Source organism: Callithrix jacchus, chromosome 22 (genome assembly GCF_049354715.1).
Source record: "Callithrix jacchus isolate 240 chromosome 22, calJac240_pri, whole genome shotgun sequence".
Lineage (NCBI taxonomy): Eukaryota > Metazoa > Chordata > Mammalia > Primates > Cebidae > Callithrix > Callithrix jacchus.
The window spans coordinates 20883511-20904759 of NC_133523.1; the positions used below are offsets into that span (position 1 = coordinate 20883511).

The 21249-nt window shown below is 37.5% G+C and overlaps 1 protein-coding gene and 1 non-coding gene across 2 annotated transcripts in view; one reads left to right on the forward strand and one right to left on the reverse strand.

Moving 5' to 3' along the window:
- The window catches only part of LOC144580952 (paraneoplastic antigen-like protein 8A), a 33169-nt gene extending 27436 nt beyond the window's left edge, over positions 1–5733 (forward strand). The window contains exon 4 of the transcript XR_013531347.1: positions 5540–5733. The gene's annotated coding sequence lies outside the window, so the exon portion shown is untranslated. The remainder of the gene's footprint in view (positions 1–5539) is intronic.
- Positions 5734–16547: 10814 nt separating this feature from the next.
- LOC118150417 (U4 spliceosomal RNA) lies at positions 16548–16687 on the reverse strand. The gene has a single exon (XR_004738515.3). It is a non-coding gene; the product is annotated as a U4 spliceosomal RNA (small nuclear RNA).
- Positions 16688–21249: the final 4562 nt, after the last annotated feature.

The following is a 21249-nucleotide window of genomic DNA, read 5'->3' on the forward strand; positions in this document are numbered from 1 at the left end:
GTTACAAGGGGAATGGGTAGTTTTAATTCCAGTTTTATTTTTGGACAGAGTGAATATTCTTCAGGACTTTGCTCTGTTTGGCAGACTGTAGGTCAGGTTTCTGCACTTAGGTCTTCATATTGGTGGCTTTATATTAAGATGTAGATGAGTTTGGCTTTCACTGAGTACCAAAGAGGATTTCCCAAGGTCACTGTGGGTTTCTACATAGGCAGAACTTGCCATGCACTATGGCTCAGGGAGCTGAAACTGAGTCATGGAACTGCTTCATGGACCACAATGGGGGCCAATGTCTTCAGGCCTGACAGCATGGGTATAAATGGATGTCTTCCCCCAGGCCTCTGGAAGGGTGGGATCTTTCCCAGACTGTGGCTGGGAGGAGTTTGGGATGATTAAGTTCAGAATTCTCAGTGGGACCAACTTCAATAGGACATTTTCTGGTCTATAGCCAAGAACAGGATCCCTAGAATCTGCCATTTTAATCAAAACCTGTCTTCTGAAAAGAATGTTCCTCCATCTTGGGTATTAGCAGAGTTGTACAACTTCCTCCCTGGATCTTAAAGCTCTTTTAATGGCACTTATTTTGGAGATGCGGTCTTTCTACATAACCCAGGCTTATCTTGAAATCCTAGCCTGAAGCAGTTCTGTGACTCAGTGTACCATGTAGCTGTCATTACAGGTTTGAGCCATGATTCCTGTTTCTCTCATAAAGGGATTTTTGTTAGGGATGGCTGATGAATTTTCTTGCTGTCAGAAAATAGGCAAACAGGGCACCTTTTATTTTCCCATCTTGGTGATGTCACTCTCCCTGTACATTTCTACTTTCCATTTTCTGTTTTGATTTTGTCTGTAATTTTAGATTTAGACATTTATGACAATATACCAGAATTTCCATGTTATGCCTGAAGTGAATTAGATAATTAGTAGGCAGGTGAAAAGTAAATGTAGGCAGCTAAATAAAGATGATAAGATTTTCACTCGTTTTTGTCAGCTTATATCTAAAATAGAACATAAATCATTACCAAATATTTGTTTTATGTATCAGAGGCTCTGACAATATTCTGCAAAATCTATATATATTTTTTCTTTATTTAGCAATGTAACAGTATTCTTTGCTTCTAAAGTTAGATTACAGAAGTTTTATTTTGTGTAAGAAAAGCATATGTTTAAAACTTAAAAATTATCTCACTTAAATGCTTATTTATCAAAAGTTTGGCATTTGAATCTTCTGTTTAGCATTACACTGCATTTTATATGAAACTTTGCTGCATTACAGTGGATGCCAGTTATTCAAAATATTCATCTTCAATGAGTTCACAGTTACAGTAAACTATTGTAGTTATCCACACAAATTCTTTCTTAACGCTTCATCAATGTTGCATACCAGATTTTATGAGTGAATATTTCTTGTTTTGCAGTTCAATATTAGCGTGTTTTCTCAGGGTAGGTTTTTTAACATACTTTATTGTGTGTTTTGGCTTTACAATTTTAGACAATTTGCAATTCTGTTTATACCCATAAGCAGTTATGCAGTTTAATTAGGAGATAAATCAACCATATGTCTATTACAATCTGATTATATATGTGTGTATGGCTAATCTTGTTTTTATGTTTTCTTAGCTGATTTCTAATGATTGCTTTATCTTGTCTAAATGAATAAAATTTACCAACTTAAATCTGTTTAAGTGTACCTTTCATGGCCAGTGATGGTGGTGGTTTACATCTAATCCCCCAATTTTGGGAGGCCACAGCAGGAAGACTGCTTGAGTCCAAAAGCTTGAGAACAGCCTGAGAGACATATGGAGACCTCATATCTATAAAACATTTTAAAAGTTAGCCAGACATAGTAGTACAGTCCTATCTACTTGGGAGATTAAGGAGGGAGGATTATTTGAACCTGAAAGTATGAGGCTGCAATGAGCCATAACTGTGTCATGTGCTCCAGCTTGGGTGATAGAGTAAGACCCTGACTCAAAAACAGTGTTCATTTCAGGCATGGTAAGTATGTTTACTTTGTTTTATGAAAGATTTCTGGAAATTTTGCCATACACATTAAACAACTACGAGTTTTTCCCATTTCTTGGCACTTTTCAAACACCATTCTGTTTTCTCTTTCTAAGAGTAGCTGCTTTGTATATCTCGTAACATCTCTGGTTGACTCATTTATTTTGTGTAATGTCATCAAGATTTACCTTTATAGTTAGAATACTTTCTGATGTTTTGCAAACTGAGTAAATATTTTTGTATTTTTATATTTTCAATTATATCTACTGAACTACTTGGTGACAGAAATTTGCATTGCTTTTACCTATTGGCTTTCAGTAACAATGGTAAGGTAATTATGGGTATGCAGATGACTCTTATTTATATTATCATACATGTGAGAGTTTTTGTATATGTGCTGCATCCTGTTGCATTTATTGATGTTATTATTATTATTTTTTGAGATGCAGTCTCACTCTGTCACCCAGGGAGGAGTGCAATGGAGGGCTCTCGGTTCACCACGATCTCCACCCCCTGGGTTCAAGCAATTCTCCTGCCTCGACCTCCTGAGTAGCTGGGATTACAAGCACCTGCCACCATGCCTGGCTAATTTGTGTATTAGTAAAAAGGATTCACTATGTTGGTCAGGCTGGTCTTGAACTGCTGACCTCATGATCCACCCTCCTTAGCCTCCCAAATTTCTGGGATTACAGGCATGAGCCACCACGCCTGGCCCATTCTATTTTATTAGTCTACTTTTTCACCTTTATAGTCATATCAAATTGTTTTAATTCTCTAGCTTTCTAATGTGTTTTGAAATCAGGAACTGTACTGCTCTCAACATTGTTTGGTTTTGTTTTTAATATTTTTGGGTTCTTTATTGTCTGTAGAGATTCTATACACTCAGGATTGCTGTTTGTATTTCTTACAAAATGCAATGAAAAACTGAAAAACTTTGAATTAAATCTGTTCTTTGCAGCTGGGCATGGTGGCTCACACGTGTAATCCGAGCACTTTGGGAGACTGAGTCAGGCAGATTACAAAGTCAGGGGTTCAAGACAAGCCTGACAGACATGGTGAAACCCCGTCTATACATAAAAATACAAAAATTAGCCAGGCATGATGGTGCACACCTGTAATCCAGCTACTTGAGAGGCTGAGGCAGGAGAATTGCTTAAACCCAGGAGGTGGAGGTTGTGGTGAGCTGAGATCCCACCGTTGCACTCTAGGCTGGGTAACAGAGTGAGACTCCAACTCAAAAAAAAAAATTCTACGATTGTACTGACAAAGATGAACATCATTATAATATTACCTAGGATTACACTATAGCTAGTATTACAGGCACTTACCACCATGCCTGATCAATTTTTGTGTTATTAGTAAAGACTGGGGTTTCACCATGTTGGCGAGTTGAGTCTTGAACTCCTGATTTCAAGTGATTCATCCACCTCTGCCTCCCAACCTGCTGGGATTACAGGCATGAGCCACTGCACCTGACCTAATTTGTAAGTTGTTTTTTTTTTTAAGATGGAGTCTCACTCTATCACCTAGGCTGGAGTGCAATGCTGCGATCTCAGTATAAGGCAACCTCCGCCTCACAGGCTCAAATGATTCTCTTGCCTCAGCCTCCTGAATAGCTGGGATTACAGGTGCATGCCACCATGCCCAGCTATTTTTCTCTGTATTTTTAGTAGAGACAGGGTTCAGTCTGGTCTCGATCTCTGGACCTCGTGATCCACCTGCTGGGATTACAGGTGTGAGCCATCGTGCCTGGCTCTAAATTTGTAAGTTTTAATGTCCTTTTTTGTCTCCATGGAATTTTGACTTGAAGTACATTTTAAAAATGTAACAATTTTTGACTTTAGATGTATAATATTGCTTATTATTTTGCATAAGATTATTTTGATTTCCTCTTCTCTCAGTGATTAATATTTGCCTTAAATGTCTACTTCCATCTTGCCCCTTTCAGTGTTTTTTTTTTTATCAGTTGATCTCAATTGTCTTTTGTGGAAAAAAAAAGGGATCTTGGTTTTAAAACTTTTAATAAATTTATGTATTGAAAGTATGTCTCTTAATTTGAAAGTTAATTTTATGTATGTATTTAAATAATTTTCTGAAAGTGAAAAACAATGTTATGTTTTTAATTATTTTATTAGATTCTTACATCTTTGTTTCTTCTTTACTCTGTCTTGTTTTCTGTCTATTGATATGATTTTACTTATTTCTAAATTTCTTTTTTGTATCTACTCAAAATTTTTAAATTGTATCTTGGGGGTTACATAAAACCTATATGAAAACAACCAGCATATTTTTAATTTGGTACAAAATAAGTTTCAGTTGAATAAAAAAAATTTTTTTTTCTTACATCTGCCTTGACATTTGTCATTGATGGTGGTAATTATGTTTTTACCAACATAATTGTATATTTGTTGACAGATGTTTCTGATTTTTCTGCTTTTATTTTTAAAATATTAGAGAATAATTTGAAAGGTTTTCTGCATCATTATGTAATGCCACAAGATTCTGTTTTTGTGTATGTGTATATCTTTCACAAAAAGTAATGTATATATATTGGATTATGTGTTGTTTTCTCGACTTGCCTTACTTTAGGAAACTGCTTTTAGCATCTTTTATGTGTCAGAATTTTGGAATATGCAGTTCCTGTATACTTTTTCAGAATTCAGTTGTTTCAGAAGGTTGTTTTTTGAGACAGAGTTTTTCTTTGTCACCAGACTGCAGTGCAGTGGCATGATCTTTGTTCACTGCAGCCTGCACCTCCCAGGTTCAAGTGATTCTCCTGTCTCAGCCTCCCACATAGCTGCCATTATGGGCATTTATCTGCATGCTCAACTAAGTGTGTATTTTTAGTAGAGACTGGGTTTTACTATGCCACCCAGACTGGTCTCAAGCATCTGGCCTTAGGTGATCCACCTGCCTCAGCTTCCCAAAGTGCTAGGATTACAGCTGTGAACCACCACACTCAGCCATTTATGTTTCTTCTTAATAACCAATAATCACTTTTTACAATTGTTTTCTGTCTGTGGTACCACGTCTTTCTGTTGCTACAGAACTCACCTTCTGTCTCAGCAGACTCAAATTGTCATTTGAAAGAATACCACTATTTCAGAACTAATGTAATGAGAGACAGCAACCGGAATCTGTAAACTCTATCATTTAGAAATAAAAATATATAAGGCAGCATTTTGCTTGTCATTTAACAAAGAAACCAGCAGTGGGCAATTTATTTCAAGTCATATGTCATATTGGGAAGGAGAAAGATCTGTGTTGGGTAAATATAAGAGACTTTTGTTCTATGTGGCTCTTTGCATTAAACTCACCTGGGGCATTGCACACAATTTAATTTTTTACAAATGTAATTTGGTCTGTATGTTTTATTACCTTTAAATGTCCTTGAAAAAATGGAGCCTGTAAAATTTTGCTATGCCATTTTGTCATGTAGTTTCTATAATTTTATAGGTAAGACTTGTATATTAATCTGAGTCGAGTAAGCAGAATAATTTATTTGAGTAATTTGGTTTTTGTTTTTTATTTCTTTCAGTTGCATCTTCTTATTTTGCCCAAGATCTTTGGCCAAAGCAGGACATAAAAAATCATTTCTAAAAAGTGATACTGAGAAGATACAAAAAATGTGGACATGAAAATTTCCAGTTAAGAAAATGTTGTCAAAGCGTGGATGAGTGTAAGGTGCTCAAAGAATGTTACAATGGACTTAACCAGTGTTTGACGACTACCCAGAGCAAAGTATTCCAATGAAACAAATTTGTCAAAGTCTTTCATAAAGATTCAAATTCAAACACACATAAGATAAGACAAAGTGGAAAGGTACCTTTGAGATGTAAGGAATGTAAAATGTCATTTAGCACACTTTCAGACTTAGCTGAACATAAAAGAATTTATACCAGAGAACGACCCTATAAATTTAAAGAATGTGGGCCGGGCGTGGTGGCTCAAGCCTGTAATCCCAGCACTTTGGGAGGCTGAGGCAGGTGGATCACGAGATCAAGAGATTGAGACCATCCTGGTCAACATGGTAAAACCTCGTCTCTACTAAAAATACAAAAAATTAGCTGGGCATGGTGGCGCGTGCCTATAATCCCAGCTACTCAGGAGGCTGAGGCAGGAGAATTGGCTGAACCCAGGAGGTGGAGCTTGCGGTGAGCCGAGATCGTGCCATTGCACTCCAGCCTGGGTAATAAGAGCGAAACTCCATCTCAAAAAAAAAAAAAATTTTAAAGAATGTGGCAAAGTCTGTAATGACGCCTCAAACCTTTCTACATATAAAAAAAATTTGTACTGGAAAGAAACCCGACAAATATGAAGAATGTGGACAAACGTTTAACCAGTTCTTACACCTTACTACCCATAAGAGAATTCGTACTGGAGAGAAACCTTACAAACGTGAGAAATGTGGCTAAACTTTTAACCACTTCCCAATCCTTACTAGACATAAGACCATACATACTGGACAGAAACCCTACAAATGTGAGGAATGTGGCAAAGCTTTTAACTGCTCTTCAATCCTTGCTAAACATAAGAGAATTCATACTGGAGAGAAACCCTACAAATGTGAGAAATGTGGCAAAGCTTTTAACTGCACTTCAATCCTTGCTAGACATAAGATAATTCATGCTGGAGAGAAAGCCTACAAATGTGAAGAATGTGGCAAATCTTTCAGGTGGTCCTCAAACCTTATTACACATAAGAGAATCCATACTGGAGACAAACCCTACAAATGTGAGAAATATGGCAAAGCTTTTGTCCACTCCTCAAGCCTTACTTATCATTAGAGAAATCATACTGGAGAGAAACCCTACAAATGTGAGGAGTGTGGCAAAGCTTTTAGCTGGTACTCCGGCCACTCTAGACATAAGGTAATTTGTTCTGGAGAAAAACGCTACAAATGTGAAGAATGTGGTAAATCTTTTTGGTGCTCCACAGACCTTACTAGGCATAAGAAAATTCATATCGGAGAGAAACCCTACCAATGTGAGGAATGTGGCAAATATTTTAACCAATCCTCAATGCTCACTAGACATAAGAGAATTCATACTGGAGAGAAACCCTACAAATGTGAAGAATGTGGAAAAACCTTTAACCGATTTTCCCACCTTGCTAACCATAAGATAATTCATACTAGATAGAAACTCTATAAATGTGAGGAATGTGGCAAAGCTTTTAACTACTCCTAAACCCTTACAAAACACAAGAGAATTCGTATTGGAGAGAAACACTAGAAATGCGAGGAATGTGAATAAGCTTTTGACGAATCTCGAAAACTTACTACACATAAGAGAATTTGTACTGGAGAGAAACTCTACAGATGTGAAGAATATAGCATAGCCTTTAGCCAGTCCTGAAATCTTACTAGACCTAAGGTAATTCATAATGAAGAGAAACTCTAAAAGTGTGTAGAATGTGGCAAAGCCTTTAACTAGTCCTCAATTCTTAACAGACATTCTATGATTCATACTGGAGATAAACTCTAGAAACCCGAAAGTTCTGACTATGCTTGTGACAACACTTCAAACATTTCTAAACATCAAAGAAATTATGCTGGTGAGAAGTCATAGAAATGTAAATAATGTGAGAAAGCCTATAAATGATTATCACAATTAATTGTAGGTAAGGTAATTCATGCTGGAGAAAACTTCTACAAGTATAAACAATGTCACAAAACTTTTAAATAATGCTCACACCTTATTGCACAGGAAAACATTTGAGAACAAATGTACAAATTTAATGAAAGTAACAAAGTGGTAAATATATGCTCACGATCTTACTGTACATGAAAGAGCTTACACTTAATAAAAGCATTAAAAATGCAAGTCTCTCAAAAGATTCTTCAGAAAATATAATCCTTTAAAGTGCTGGGGAGCATTTATTTCAAAGGCAAACATTATGAATATAAAGAGAGTTGTAGTAACTTTACTTGTAACAGACCTTGTTGTGCTTATTATGTGTTAGAGGCAAACCCTGAAGCAATTGCTCAAACTTTGTTCAGCATCAGAGAATTCTGCAAATGTAATACATTTGGGAAAGAAAGACATTAATAGCTGCAGAAACTCCAGAGTGTTCATACTAAAAAATATTTTTTTCAGCCAGTAAATAGGAAAAGAATATTTAATGCAAAATGAAGTTTGTTGAAATAATCAGAATTAGAAATGTATAAGGCACTGACACTTCAGACTTTACACTAAAGCAGTGCTCTGTGTCTACAATATAATCTAAAACTAAAGTTGGTAGAAAAATTATTTGTATGCAACTTTATAACTGTAGGATTTTTTTTTGGAAATTTATAATTAGAAGCATACTTTGTTTTGGCAAGATTACAGATTGTTTTTAAACTAAATAATGTTGTAACTAACTCTCTACTTCATGCTAGTAATGTTGTAATTAACTCTCAAATTACTTCATGCTAAAACAATGATTATTTTTTAATTTTTTGCAACTCTGTCACCCAGGCTGTGGTGCAGTGGTGTGACCTCGGCTCACTGCAACCTCCAACTCCTGGGTTTAAGTGATTCTACTGCCTAAGCCTCCCAAGTAGCTGGGAGTACAGGCACAAAACACCACACACAGCTATGCTTTATATTTTTAGTAGGGATGGAGTGTTGACATGTTGGCCAGACTGTTCTCAAATTTGTGACCTCAAGTGAGCCACCCAGATCAGCCTACCAACATGCTGGGATTACAGGTGTTAGTCACTATGTCAGGCTCATCCTGTTTTTTTATTCCTATTATATTTATACATAAATGCATGTGACCAATTGTTTTTATATGAAAGATATGAGAAATTGTTTTTATTAGGTGAGCATTTATGATGTCTTTCATGAAAGAGTAAAGATATTAAAATGTAAGATGCATGATGAAAATCTCAGTAAAAAGGTTCTTTGTGGTTAACTTACAATATTGAGTGATGTATGAGGTAAGTGTTCAAAGTAGTATTCTTGTGCATTGCATTAAGAGACAAATATTTTTAGTTTTAGTTAAAATTAAATTGGCCGGGTACAGTGGCTCACATTGGTAATTGCAGTGCTTTGGAAGGCTGATGTGGGGGAATCACTAGGCCTGGAGTTTGAGACCCTCCTGGCCAATATGGTGAAACTCTGTCTTTACTAAAAACACAAAAATTAGCCAGGCGTGGTGGTGCATACCTGTAGTCCCAGCTACTCGGGAGGCTGAGGAAGAAGAATTGCTGGAACCCAGGAAGTGGAGGTTGCAGTGAGCCGAGATTGTGCCACTGCACTCCAGACTGGGTGACAGAGTGAGACTCCATTTCAAAAATAATTAAAATCAACTGGTAGTATATGATTTTACTAATTGTACTTTCATTAAACAAAATATAGCACATTTTTAAAATTTCAGATTATGTATGAACTTAATTTCTTCAACGTTTCACATGTTAAATATTGTGCATTAAGTCTTGTTATTCCACTAACTTTAACCTCGTCCCCTTTACTCAAGTGTGTTGGTATAAGATGGTAAGATGATGGACTAACATCTCTAATGTTTTTTGCCAATGGCTCAAAACTTCAAATAAGTTAAGAATATTGTTTCCACAGGTAATAGTTTTCTCTCTTTTCTTTTACTTTTAAATTTATTTCTGTTAATTTTTGTGGGAATGTAATATTTATGTTATATATACATATTCTGATAGAGGTATACTACATATAATAATCACATTTGGTTAAGTGAGATTCTCGTCACCTCTAGAACTTATTATTTGCATTGCAACCAATTTACTTGTATGGTTTACTTCTACAGAATCATTTTTGGAATAGTAAAAATTATATAAAATATAAATAAAGTTTACACATGTCTGTGTCCTGAATAAATACCTTTCAAAATTTATTATATATTTTTCTCTGAATACATGGCCTGTATGCTTGCAAACACACTGACTCTTAGTTTTGATTTGCACAGAGTTAAACATACACATCTATTAGTCTAAATATAAACTGTAGGTGTAAACAAATTATGAATTAATTGTGTTTGAGGATGAGTTTGTAATTATTTTCAGAATCAAATATCAATATTGAAAGAAAACAAATAATTTTAATAAGGTGTCTAATTTTCTGTTTCTTTTCTTTTTTATTTAATTTAATTTAATTTTTTTTTGAAACAGAGTCTTGCTCTGTTGCCCAGGCTGGAGTGCAGTGGCATAATGTCAGCTAGCTACAACCTCCACCTCCCAGATTCGAGCAATTCTTTATTCTCAGGCTCTCCAGCAGCTGAGGCTACAGGTGTAGGCTGCCACACGTAGCTAATTTCTGTATTTTTTGTACAGATGGTGTTTCACCATATTGATCAGGCTAGTCATGAACTCCTGACCTCAAGTGAGTCCACCCACCTTTGCCTCCCAAAGTGCTGGGATTACAGGTGTGAGTCACCAAACCCAGCCAGATGTCTGATTTTTTAGAAAACAAAAATACTCAAAAATGCTGAATGCAAATCTTTACTTTCTTTTTTATTTCTTTCTTTCTTTTTAATTTTTTATTGGATTATAGGTTTTGGGGTACATGAGCAGAGCATGCAAGACAGTTGCGTAGGTACACACATGGCTGTGTGCTTTGCTTTTCTTCTCCCCTTCACCCACATTTGGCTTTTCTCCCCAGGCTATCCCTCCCCACCTCCCCCTCCCACTGGCCCTCCCCTTTTCCCCCCAATAGATCCCACTGTTTAGTACTCCCCTTTCTGTGTCCATGTGTTCTCATTTTTCATCACCCACCTATGAGTGAGAATATGCGGTGTTTCATTTTCTGTTCTTGTGTCAGTTTGCTGAGGATGACGTTCTCCAGATTCATCCATGTCCCTACAAACGACACAAACTCATCATTTCTGATTGCTGCATAATATTCCATGGTGTATATGTGCCACATTTTTCCAATCCAGTCTATTATCAATGGGCATTTGGGTTGATTCCAGGTCTTTGCTATTGTAAACAGTGCTGCAATGAACATTCGTGTACATGTGTCCTTATAGTAGAACGATTTATAGTCTTTTGGATATATACCCAGTAATGGGATTGCTGGGTCAAATGGAATTTCTATTTCTAAGGCCTTGAGGAATCGCCACACTGTCTTCCACAATGGTTGAACTAATTTACACTCCCACCAACAGTGTAAAAGTGTTCCTTTTTCTCCACATCCTCTCCAGCATCTATTGTCTCCAGATTTTTTAATGATCGCCATTCTAACTGGCGTGAGATGGGATCTCAATGTGGTTTTGATTTGCATCTCTCTGATGACCAGTGACGATGAGCATTTTTTCATATGATTGTTGGCCTCATATATGTCTTCTTTCGTAAAGTATCTGTTCATATCCTTTGCCCACTTTTGAATGGGCTTGTTTGTTTTTTTCCTGTAAATCTGCTTGAGTTCTTTGTAAATTCTGGATATCAGCCCTTTGTCAGATGGGTAGACTGCGAAAATTTTTTCCCATTCTGTTGGTTGCCGATCCACTCTAGTGACTGTTTCTTTTGCCGTGCAGAAGCTGTGGAGTTTCATTAGGTCCCATTTGTCTATTTTGGCTTTTGTTGCCAATGCTTTTGGTGTTTTGTTCATGAAGTCCTTGCCTACTCCTATGTCCTGGATAGTTTTGCCTAGATTTCCTTCTAGGGTTTTATTGTGCCAGGTCTTATGTTTAAGTCTTTAATCCATCTGGAGTTAATTTTAGTGTAAGGTGTCAGGAAGGGGTCCAGTTTCTGCTTTCTGCACATGGCTAGCCAGTTTTCCCAACACCATTTGTTAAACATGGAATCCTTGCCCCATTGCTTGTTTTTGTCAGGTTTATCAAAGATTGTATAGTTGTATGTATGTTGTGTTGCCTCCGGTGCCTCTGTTTTGTTCCATTGGTCTATATCTCTGTTTTGGTACCAGTACCATGCTGTTTTGATTACTGTAGCCTTGTAGTATAGTTTGAAATCCGGTAGTGTGATGCCCCCCGCTGTGTTCTTTTTGCTTAGAATTGACTTGGCTATGCGGGCTCTCTTTTGGTTCCATATGAAGTTCATGGTGGTTTTTTCCAGTTCTGTGAAGAAAGTCAATGGTAGCTTGATGGGGATAGCATTGATTCTGTAAATTACTTTGGGCAGTATAGCCATTTTCACGATATTAATTCTTCCTAACCATGAACATGGAATGTTTCTCCATCTGTTTGTGTCCTCTCTGATTTCGTTGAGCAGTGGTTTGTAGTTCTCCTTGAAGAGGTCTCTTACGTTCCTTGTGAGTTGTATTCCAAGGTATTTTATTCTTTTTGTAGCAATTGCGAATGGCAGTTCGCTCTTGATTTGGCTTTCTTTAAGTCTGTTATTGGTGTAGACGAATGCTTGTGATTTTTGCACATTGATTTTATATCCTGAGACTTTGCTGAAGTTGTTTATCAGTTTCAGGAGTTTTTGGGCTGAGGCAATGGGGTCTTCTAGGTATACTATCATGTCGTCTGCAAATAGAGACAATTTGGCTTCCACCTTTCCTATTTGAATACCCTTTATTTCTTTTTCTTGCCTGATTGCTCTGGCTAGAACTTCCAGTACTATATTGAATAGGAGTGGTGAGAGAGGGCATCCTTGTCTAGTGCCAGATTTCAAAGGGAATGCTTCCAGTTTTTGCCCATTCAGTATGATATTGGCTGTTGGTTTGTCATAAATAGCTTTTATTACTTTGAGATACGTTCCATCGATACCGAGTTTATTGAGGGTTTTTAGCATAAAGGGCTGTTGAATTTTGTCAAATTCAACGCCTTCTCTGCGTCAATTGAGATAATCATGTGGTTTTTGTTTTTGGTTCTGTTTATGTGGTGAATTACGTTGATAGACTTGCGTATGTTGAACCAGCCTTGCATCCCCGGGATGAATCCTACTTGATCATGATGAATAAGTTTTTTGATTTGCTGTTGCAATCGGCTTGCCAATATTTTATTGAAGATTTTTGCATCTATGTTCATCATGGATATTGGCCTGAAGTTTTCTTCTCTCGTTGGGTCTCTGCCGGGTTTTGGTATCAAGATGATGTTGGTCTCATAAAATGATTTGGGAAGGATTCCTTCTTTTTGGATTGTTTGAAATAGTTTTAGAAGGAATGGTACCAGCTCCTCCTTGTGTGTCTGGTAGAATTCGGCTGTGAACCCGTCTGGACCTGGGCTTTTTTTGTGAGGTAGGCTCTTAATTGCTGCCTCGACTTCAGACCTTGTTATTGGTCTATTCATAGTTTCAGCTTCCTCCTGGTTTAGGCTTGGGAGGACACAGGAGTCCAGGAATTTATCCATTTCTTCCAGGTTTACTAGTTTATGCGCATATAGTTGTTTGTAATATTCTCTGATGATGGTTTGAATTTCTGTGGAATCTGTGGTGATTTCCCCTTTATCATTTTTTATTGCATCTATTTGGTTGTTCTCTCTTTTCTTTTTAATCAATCTGGCTAGTGGTCTGTCTATTTTGTTGATCTTTTCAAAAAACCAGCTCTTGGATTTATTGATTTTTTGAAGGGTTTTTCGTGTCTCAATCTCCTTCAGCTCAGCTCTGATCTTAGTAATTTCTTGTCTTCTGCTGGGTTTTGAGTTTTTTTCATCTTGCTCCTCTAGCTCTTTCAATTTTGACGATAGGGTGTCAATTTTGGATCTCTCCATTCTCCTCATATGGGCACTTATTGCTATATACTTTCCTCTAGAGACTGCTTTAAATGTGTCCCAGAGGTTCTGGCACGTTGTGTCTTCATTCTCATTGGTTTCGAAGAACTTCTTTATTTCTGCCTTCATTTCGTTGTTTACCCAGTCAACATTCAAGAGCCAGTTGTTCAGTTTCCATGAAGCTGTGTGGTTCTGGGTCGATTTCTGAATTCTGAGTTCTAACTTGATTGCACTATGGTCTGAGAGGCTGTTTGTTATGATTTCAGTTGTTTTGCATTTGTTGAGCAGTGCTTTACTTCCAATTATGTGGTCAATTTTAGAGTAGGTGTGATGTGGTGCTGAGAAGAATGTGTATTCTGTGGATTTGGGGTGGAGAGTTCTGTAAATGTCCACCAGGTTTGCTTGCTCCAGGTCTGAGTTCAAGCCCTGGATATCCTTGTTGATTTTCTGTCTGGTTGATCTGTCTAGTATTGACAGTGGAGTGTTAAAGTCTCCCACTATTATTGTGTGGGAGTCTAAGTCCTTTTGTAAGTCATTAAGAACTTGCCTTATGTATCTGGGTGCTCCTGTGTTGGGTCCATATATGTTTAGGATCGTTAGCTCTTCTTGTTGTATCAATCCTTTTACCATTATGTAATGGCCTTCTTTGTCTCTTTTGATCTTTGTTGCTGTAAAGTCTATTTTATCAGAGATGAGAATTGCAAGTCCTGCTTTTTTTTGCTTTCCATTAGCTTGGTAAATCTTCCTCCATCCCTTTATTTTGAGCCTTTGTGTATCCTTGCATGTGAGATGGGTTTCCTGGATACAGCACACTGATGGGTTTTGGCTTTTTATCCAATTTGCCAGTCTGTGTCTTTTGATTGGTGCATTTAGTCCATTTACATTTAGGGTTAATATTGTTATGTGTGAATTTGATACTGCCATTTTGATGCTAAGTGGCTGTTTTGCCTGTTAGTTGTTGTAGATTCTTCATTATGTTGAAGCTCTTTAGCTTTCAGTGTGATTTTGGACTGGCTGGTACTGGTTGATCCTTTCTATGTGTAGTGCCTCTTTTAGGAGCTCTTGTAAAGCAGGCCTGGTGGTGACAAAATCTCTGAGTACTTCCTTGTTCGCAAAGGATTTTATTCTTCCTTCACTTCTGAAGCTCAGTTTGGCTGGATATGAAATTCTGGGTTGAAAGTTCTTTTCCTTAAGGATGTTGAATATTGGCCCCCACTCTCTTCTGGCTTGTAGGGTTTCTGCCGAGAGATCTGCTGTGAGTCTGATGGGCTTCCCCTTGTGGGTGACCCGACCTTTCTCCCTGGCTGCCCTTAGTATTTTCTCCTTTATTTCAACCCTGTTGAATCTGACGATTATGTGCCTTGGGGTTGCTCTTCTTGCGGAATATCTTTGTGGTATTCTCTGTATTTCCTGCAATTGAGTGTTGGCTTGTCTTGCTAGGTGGGGGAAATTTTCCTGGATGATGCCCTGAAGAGTATTTTCTAGCTTAGATTCATTCTCTTCGTCCCCTTCTGGTACACCTATCAAACGTAGGTTAGGTCTTTTCACATAGTCCCACATTTCTTGGAGACTTTGTTCATTCCTTTTTGCGCTTTTTTCTCTGATCTTGGTTTCTCGTTTTATTTCATTGAGTTGGTCTTCGACTTCAGATATTCTTTCTTCTGCTTGGTCAATTCGGCTATTGAAACTTGTGTTTGCTTCGCGAAGTTCTCGTATTGTGTTTTTCAGCTCCTTTAATTCATTCATATTCCTCTCTAAGGTATCCATTCTTGTTATCATTTCCTCGAATCTTTTTTCAAATCTTTTTTCAAGGTTCTTAGTTTCTTTGCATTGATTTAATACATGATCTTTTAGCTCACAAAAGTTTCTCATTATCCATCTTCTGAAGTCTAATTCCGTCATTTCGTCACAGTCACTCTCCGTCCAGCTTTGCTCCCTTGCTGGTGAGGAGTTTTGGTCCTTTCTAGGAGGCGAGGTGTTCTGGTTTCAGGTGTTTTCCTCCTTTTTGCGCTGGTTTCTTCCCATCTTTGTGGATTTGTCCGCTGGTCGTCTGCGTAGTTGCTGACTTTTCGTTTGGGTCTCTGAGTGGACACCCAGAATGTTGATGATGAAGTATTTCTGTTGCTTGGTTTTCCTTCTACCAGTCTAGCCCCTTCGCTGTACGACTGCTGAGGTCCGCTCCAGACCCTGCTTGTCTGGGGTGCACCTCTAGTAGCTGTGGCACAGCGAGGGATGCTACCAGTTTCTTTTTCTGCTCTCTTTGTCCCAGGATGATGCCTGCCTAATGTCAGTCTTTTGGATATAGAGGGGTCAGGGAGCTGCTTGAGGAGACAGTTTGTACTCTGTAGGGGTTTAATTGCTGAGCTGTGCACTCTGTTGTTCATTCAGGGCTGTTAGGCTGCTATGTTTTATTCTGCTGCAACAGAGCTCATTAAAAAACCCTTTTTTTTTTTTTTTTTTTTTTTTTTCTCAAATGCTCTGTGTTGAGGGGTTTGGGCTTTATTTTTGAATGTCCGATCAGGTGTCCTGCCCAGCTAGAAGGCAGATTAGCCACTGTTTGGCTGCCGAGGCTCCGCCCTGCTGTTGTGTGATTCGCGCAGTTCCTGCCGGCTCTGCTGTGGTCTCCGCCACGCCCTGCGGCGGAGTCTCTTCGATGTAGCGTGTTGCCTCAGCAACGACAGGCTGCGTCAGCAGTGGGCGTGTATCTCAGTAGGGACGGGTTGCCTCGGCAACGGCTGGCTGCGTCACAGTGGGCGTGTATCTCAGTTGGGGCGGGTTGCCTCGGTAGTGGTGGACACCCCTCCCCCACAGAGCGTCTCGGACCGTCGTATGCAGATTCAACGAGAAGAGCTACAATCCTGGGTTGTTCTCACAGCGCCATCTTGAGTCCTCTCTTTCTTTTTTTTTTATATACACTTCAGTCCCCATGGAGACTGCCAAAAATTGCCAGTGCTGGCTAAATTTCACCTCGTCCTAGTGGGGTATTGGGGAAAGTTTTCAATTTTATTAATTGCGCCTCGGATAAACCTCATTGACTATGATAGTGCCACGGCACAAAGCTGCAAATCTATACTTTCTAGTGTGCATTGAATTTATTACTGTAATATATTATGGCTTATGGTTCAGAATCTTCCATACTAATTATCTGTTTTTACTTGCCTGATACTTATGTTAGACCCATGACTTTCTTGTTTATTATATATATTTTGTTTTGTAGGTTACAAAGTACTAAGTTTGTGAGCTGCTCTGTGATTATAAAAATGATTTTAGTGAAATTTAGTCATGGCCAGACACAGTGGCTCATACTTGTAATCCCAGCACTTTGGGAGGCCAAGGTAGACATACCAACTAAGGTCAGGATTTTGAGATCAGCCTGGCCAAAATGGTGAAACCCCATCTCTACTGAAAATACAGAAATTAGTGAGGCGTGGTGGTGCATACTTGTAATTTCAGCTATTCAGGAGGGTGAGGTAGGAGAATAGCTTTAACCCAGGAGATGGAGTTTGCAGTGAGCCAAGATTGCACCACTGCCATCTAGGCTGGGTGACAGAGGAAGATTCTCAAAAAAGAAAGAAAAAGAAAAAAAATTTAGTTATGCACACAAAATAATTTTAGCTGTAATTTCCAAAATTAGTATATTAAATTTTATTTAGTTGGAACATTCAGTTTTGTTCTTTCCTTTGGAGAACCCTATATAAGCCTACTTTTCCTAAGTTATTATTTTTTTCACTTTGTATAATAGACATGAGTAAATGTATTTATTGATTGGGTCAATTTGTTTGGGTAAGTACTAAGGGAGCTTCAGAAGCCATGAGAATGTTTTTACAATAAATGTGGCAGTGCTTGCTGTGTAACTGATGCTCCATAGTAAGGCACAAATTTGTCTGGTTTAATTTAGTTTGTAACTTCACGTTTGAGGTAGAAAATATCAAAGGTAAACAAGTAAGATTTTATTCTTCATGTTGAGAGGACATTTTTTCCAGGCTACAAAGCTGAATTTTGTTGAATTTAAAAAGAAATTCAGCTGTATTTATTTCCTAATTATCTTAAGTTTCCTTTGTCATTTTATGTGTATTCCAGTCGTGGATACATCATAGCCCTTCTTCTTTTTCTGTGTTAATGGCTACAGTTTTTTCACGCTATGTCATTTCACATGGCATCTTGAGGGTTTTGATCAGAACTTTGGTGTTTTCTAATGCCCTGAAGAACTGGTTTCAAGTGGAGAGTGTGCTTATAAATATAACTTTCAGATCATTTAAGATAAGGGCATACACTGTCCACAGGTGAGAGGGGTAAATCAGTTAGCATGGTGCTTCATTGCTTGTATAGAGAAAGGCTCACTAGATTCTTACCCAAAGTGAGAGAAATAGAAAATTTTCTAGAAAATATATCATAGAAATTAAAGTTTTAAGAGAGTTTATGGTAAGCGAACCATAATAAATTGTTATTTTTTTTTCTTAGATGAAGTTTTGCTCTGTCAGCCAGGCTGGAGTGCATTGGCACAATATGGGATCTGTGCAACCTACTTCACCCAGGTTCCAGGGATTCTTCCACATCAGCCTCCTGAGTAGTTGGAATTACAGCCACCCTCCATCATACCTGGCTACTTTTTACATTTTTTTTCCTAGAGATGGAATTTCACCCTGTTGGCCAGGTTGATCTTGAACTCCTGACCTTAGGTTATCCTCCTGCCGTGACCTTCCAAAGTGCTGGGATTACAGGTGTGAGCCTCCTCGCCTAGGTTAAATTTAATTTCTTATGGTATAGCACACCTTGCACTTCCAGGCAGAATCTTCTGTTTTTACATGTGAATGTTAAAGGTTGCAAAACAATAAAATGACTTCTATATATTTGGAATAATATTTCCTTTTTCATATTGATATTTCAATGTTCAGGAATTTCTCTTGTTTTACAAATTTTATTTTAGTGGATGAAAGTTAGTCTACAGTTTTATTCTTAGACACCTAAGTGTAACCCCAATTATTTTCTCTGGAAAACTTTTGACAATCATGGCAGCTTTTAAATTAAAATGTTTTTTGTTATTGTTCATGTAAATTAGTTTACTGTGTTCACAGCGTGGTCAGTCATGGGACCGTAAGTAACACTTGCCTTTTTAGTGTCTTTCTTTCCATTACCATTAGCACCAGAAACCCCAGGTGCTCCAAGCTTCAAATAAAGGACTAAAGTACATTGGCTCCTCCGATGCACTGTGTTGGGTTTGAAACTTGCTGTCAAGCATCAAAGTTCCTATGGTTATGACTGATAAGTGACAGAAGCAGCACAAACATTATTTTTATACTCTTCAGCCAAGTTTATGATGAAGACATAGACATGATTTTAAATATTGTCATCTTTTCACAAGTTTTAAAAGTATATTCTCCAACTTGAAAAAATGTGTATTTTTTTTATAAAACAACATTTTGAAGTGTATACACATGGTCAAATGCTTAGCTCTAGGTCCAGCTAATTGTTGTAGAAATGGGGTTTCACCAGGTTGTCCAGAAAGGTCTCAATCTCTTGACCTTGTGATCTGCCCACCTCTGCCTCCCAATGTGCTGGGATTACAGATGGGAGCTACCGTGCCTGGCCTGTTTATAAAAATTTTTATTAATTATGTCACTGATATTTTTATTGAGGTTGCATTATATCTGTAGATCATTTTGTGTAATAAAAATATTTAAAAATAATGGCAGTTCAGTTAAATGTATTTCAAAGTATAGTTACTACAGTTATGGTAGATGAAATTGTTTTTTAAATTTATTTTGAGATAGTTGTTAGTTTATAAAAATGCTACTCATAGGCCAGGAGTTGTGACTCACATCTGTAATTCCAGCACTTTGGGAGGCCAAGATGGGCAGATCATGATGTCATTAATTCAAGAACAGGCTGGCCAATATGGTGAAACCCTGTCTTTAGTAAAAATATAAAAATTAGCCCAGCGTGATGGTGCATGCCTGTAATCCCAGCTACTTGGGAGGCTGAAGCAGGAGAATTGCTTGAACCTAAAAGACAGAGGTGGCAGTCAGCTGAGATCATGCCACTGCACTCCAGCCTGTGCAACAGAGCTAGACTTCATCTCAAAAAATAATAATAACAATATTTATAATAAATAGTTCTAAGAAATCTGGTTCGTCTTATGCAGAAAAGAGTGGACTCCTTATCTTTCCATATAGAAAATATAAGGCAAGATATATTATTGACTGATTTGTGAGTCTTTAAGCTACAAATTTCTATGAGAATACTTAGAAACTACTCTTCTAAACACTGGCCTCTGGAATGAATTTCTGAATAACATGTTAAAACTGAGTAAAACAGAATAAAAATCAAAACTGCATCTAATTAAAGAGCTGCACAGCCAAAGAAACTATCCACAAAGTAAACAGACACTCTGTAAAGTATTTCCAAACTTCATACAAGTGATTAATATATGGAATCTATGCAAGAATTAATCTTAAAAATCAGAAAAATGATATAGATACTTCTCAAAAACATGAGTTGCCAATAAATAAGAAATGCTTAACATCAAATCATTAGAGAGATGTAAATCAAAATGACAAAGTAATACCATTTTACACCAGGTAGAATGGCGGTTGTTATAAGTCACAAAATATCATGTTGACATTGTGGAGAAATAGGTTTTATTATAAATGTTGATGGGAATGCAATAAAATTTAGCCCCTGTGGAAAGCAGTTTGGGGATTTCTCAAAGAACTGAAAATAGAGTTGTCATGTAACTCATCAGCCTCATCACTGCCAAAGGAGAATGAATTATTTTGCCAGGAAGACACCTGCACTCAGACGTTTATTGTAGCAAAATTCACAATAGCAAAAGACATAGAATTAAACAGCGTGTTTAGAAATCTTAAGTTGGATAAGGAAAGTGAGGTACTTCTACAGCATGCAATACTGTACAGCCACAGAAAGAATGAAGTCACGACCTTTGCACAACATGAGTGGAGCAGAAGGTCATTGCTATAAGCAAATTAGCAGATCAGTGAAACAAACAGCACATTTTTAACTTATTATATGTGTGGAGGTATAAATTGGGTACAGATGGAAACAGATGAATATAAACATGAAAAAGATAAAACTAAATGTCTAAACAGATGGAAGAACAAAGGGAGACAAGAATTGAAAAACTACTTTCAGGTGTGATGCACACTACTTTGTTACTCTTTGGTGAAAAGTGGTAGGTGATTTCATCACATTTTCTTAAGAATAAACCATTTTTGAAAATATGAGGCTGTAAAAATTATGCTAAATTATTGAGTTAAAACATTCTTTTAATAAAAGCATAGAAGTTTTGTGACCATAGCCCAAGAATGATGAAACAATGGGTGGGTTAAGCCCACGCTGATGCAGTCATTCCATCACCGTCATTCTCATCAAAAAATAATAGATCAAAAGAATTTTTAGAATAATTTTTTTGATTCTATCAAAGTGCTAAATTCTTATTTGCTTCATTTTTTTTTCTTTTTTGAGATGGAGTTTCACTCTTGTCACCCAGGCTGGAGTGCAATGGCACAATCTGGGCTCATTGCAACCTCCGCCTCCCGGGTTGGCCTCAAACTCCTGACTTCAAGATATTCACATGCCTCTGCCTCCAAAAGTGTTGGGATCATA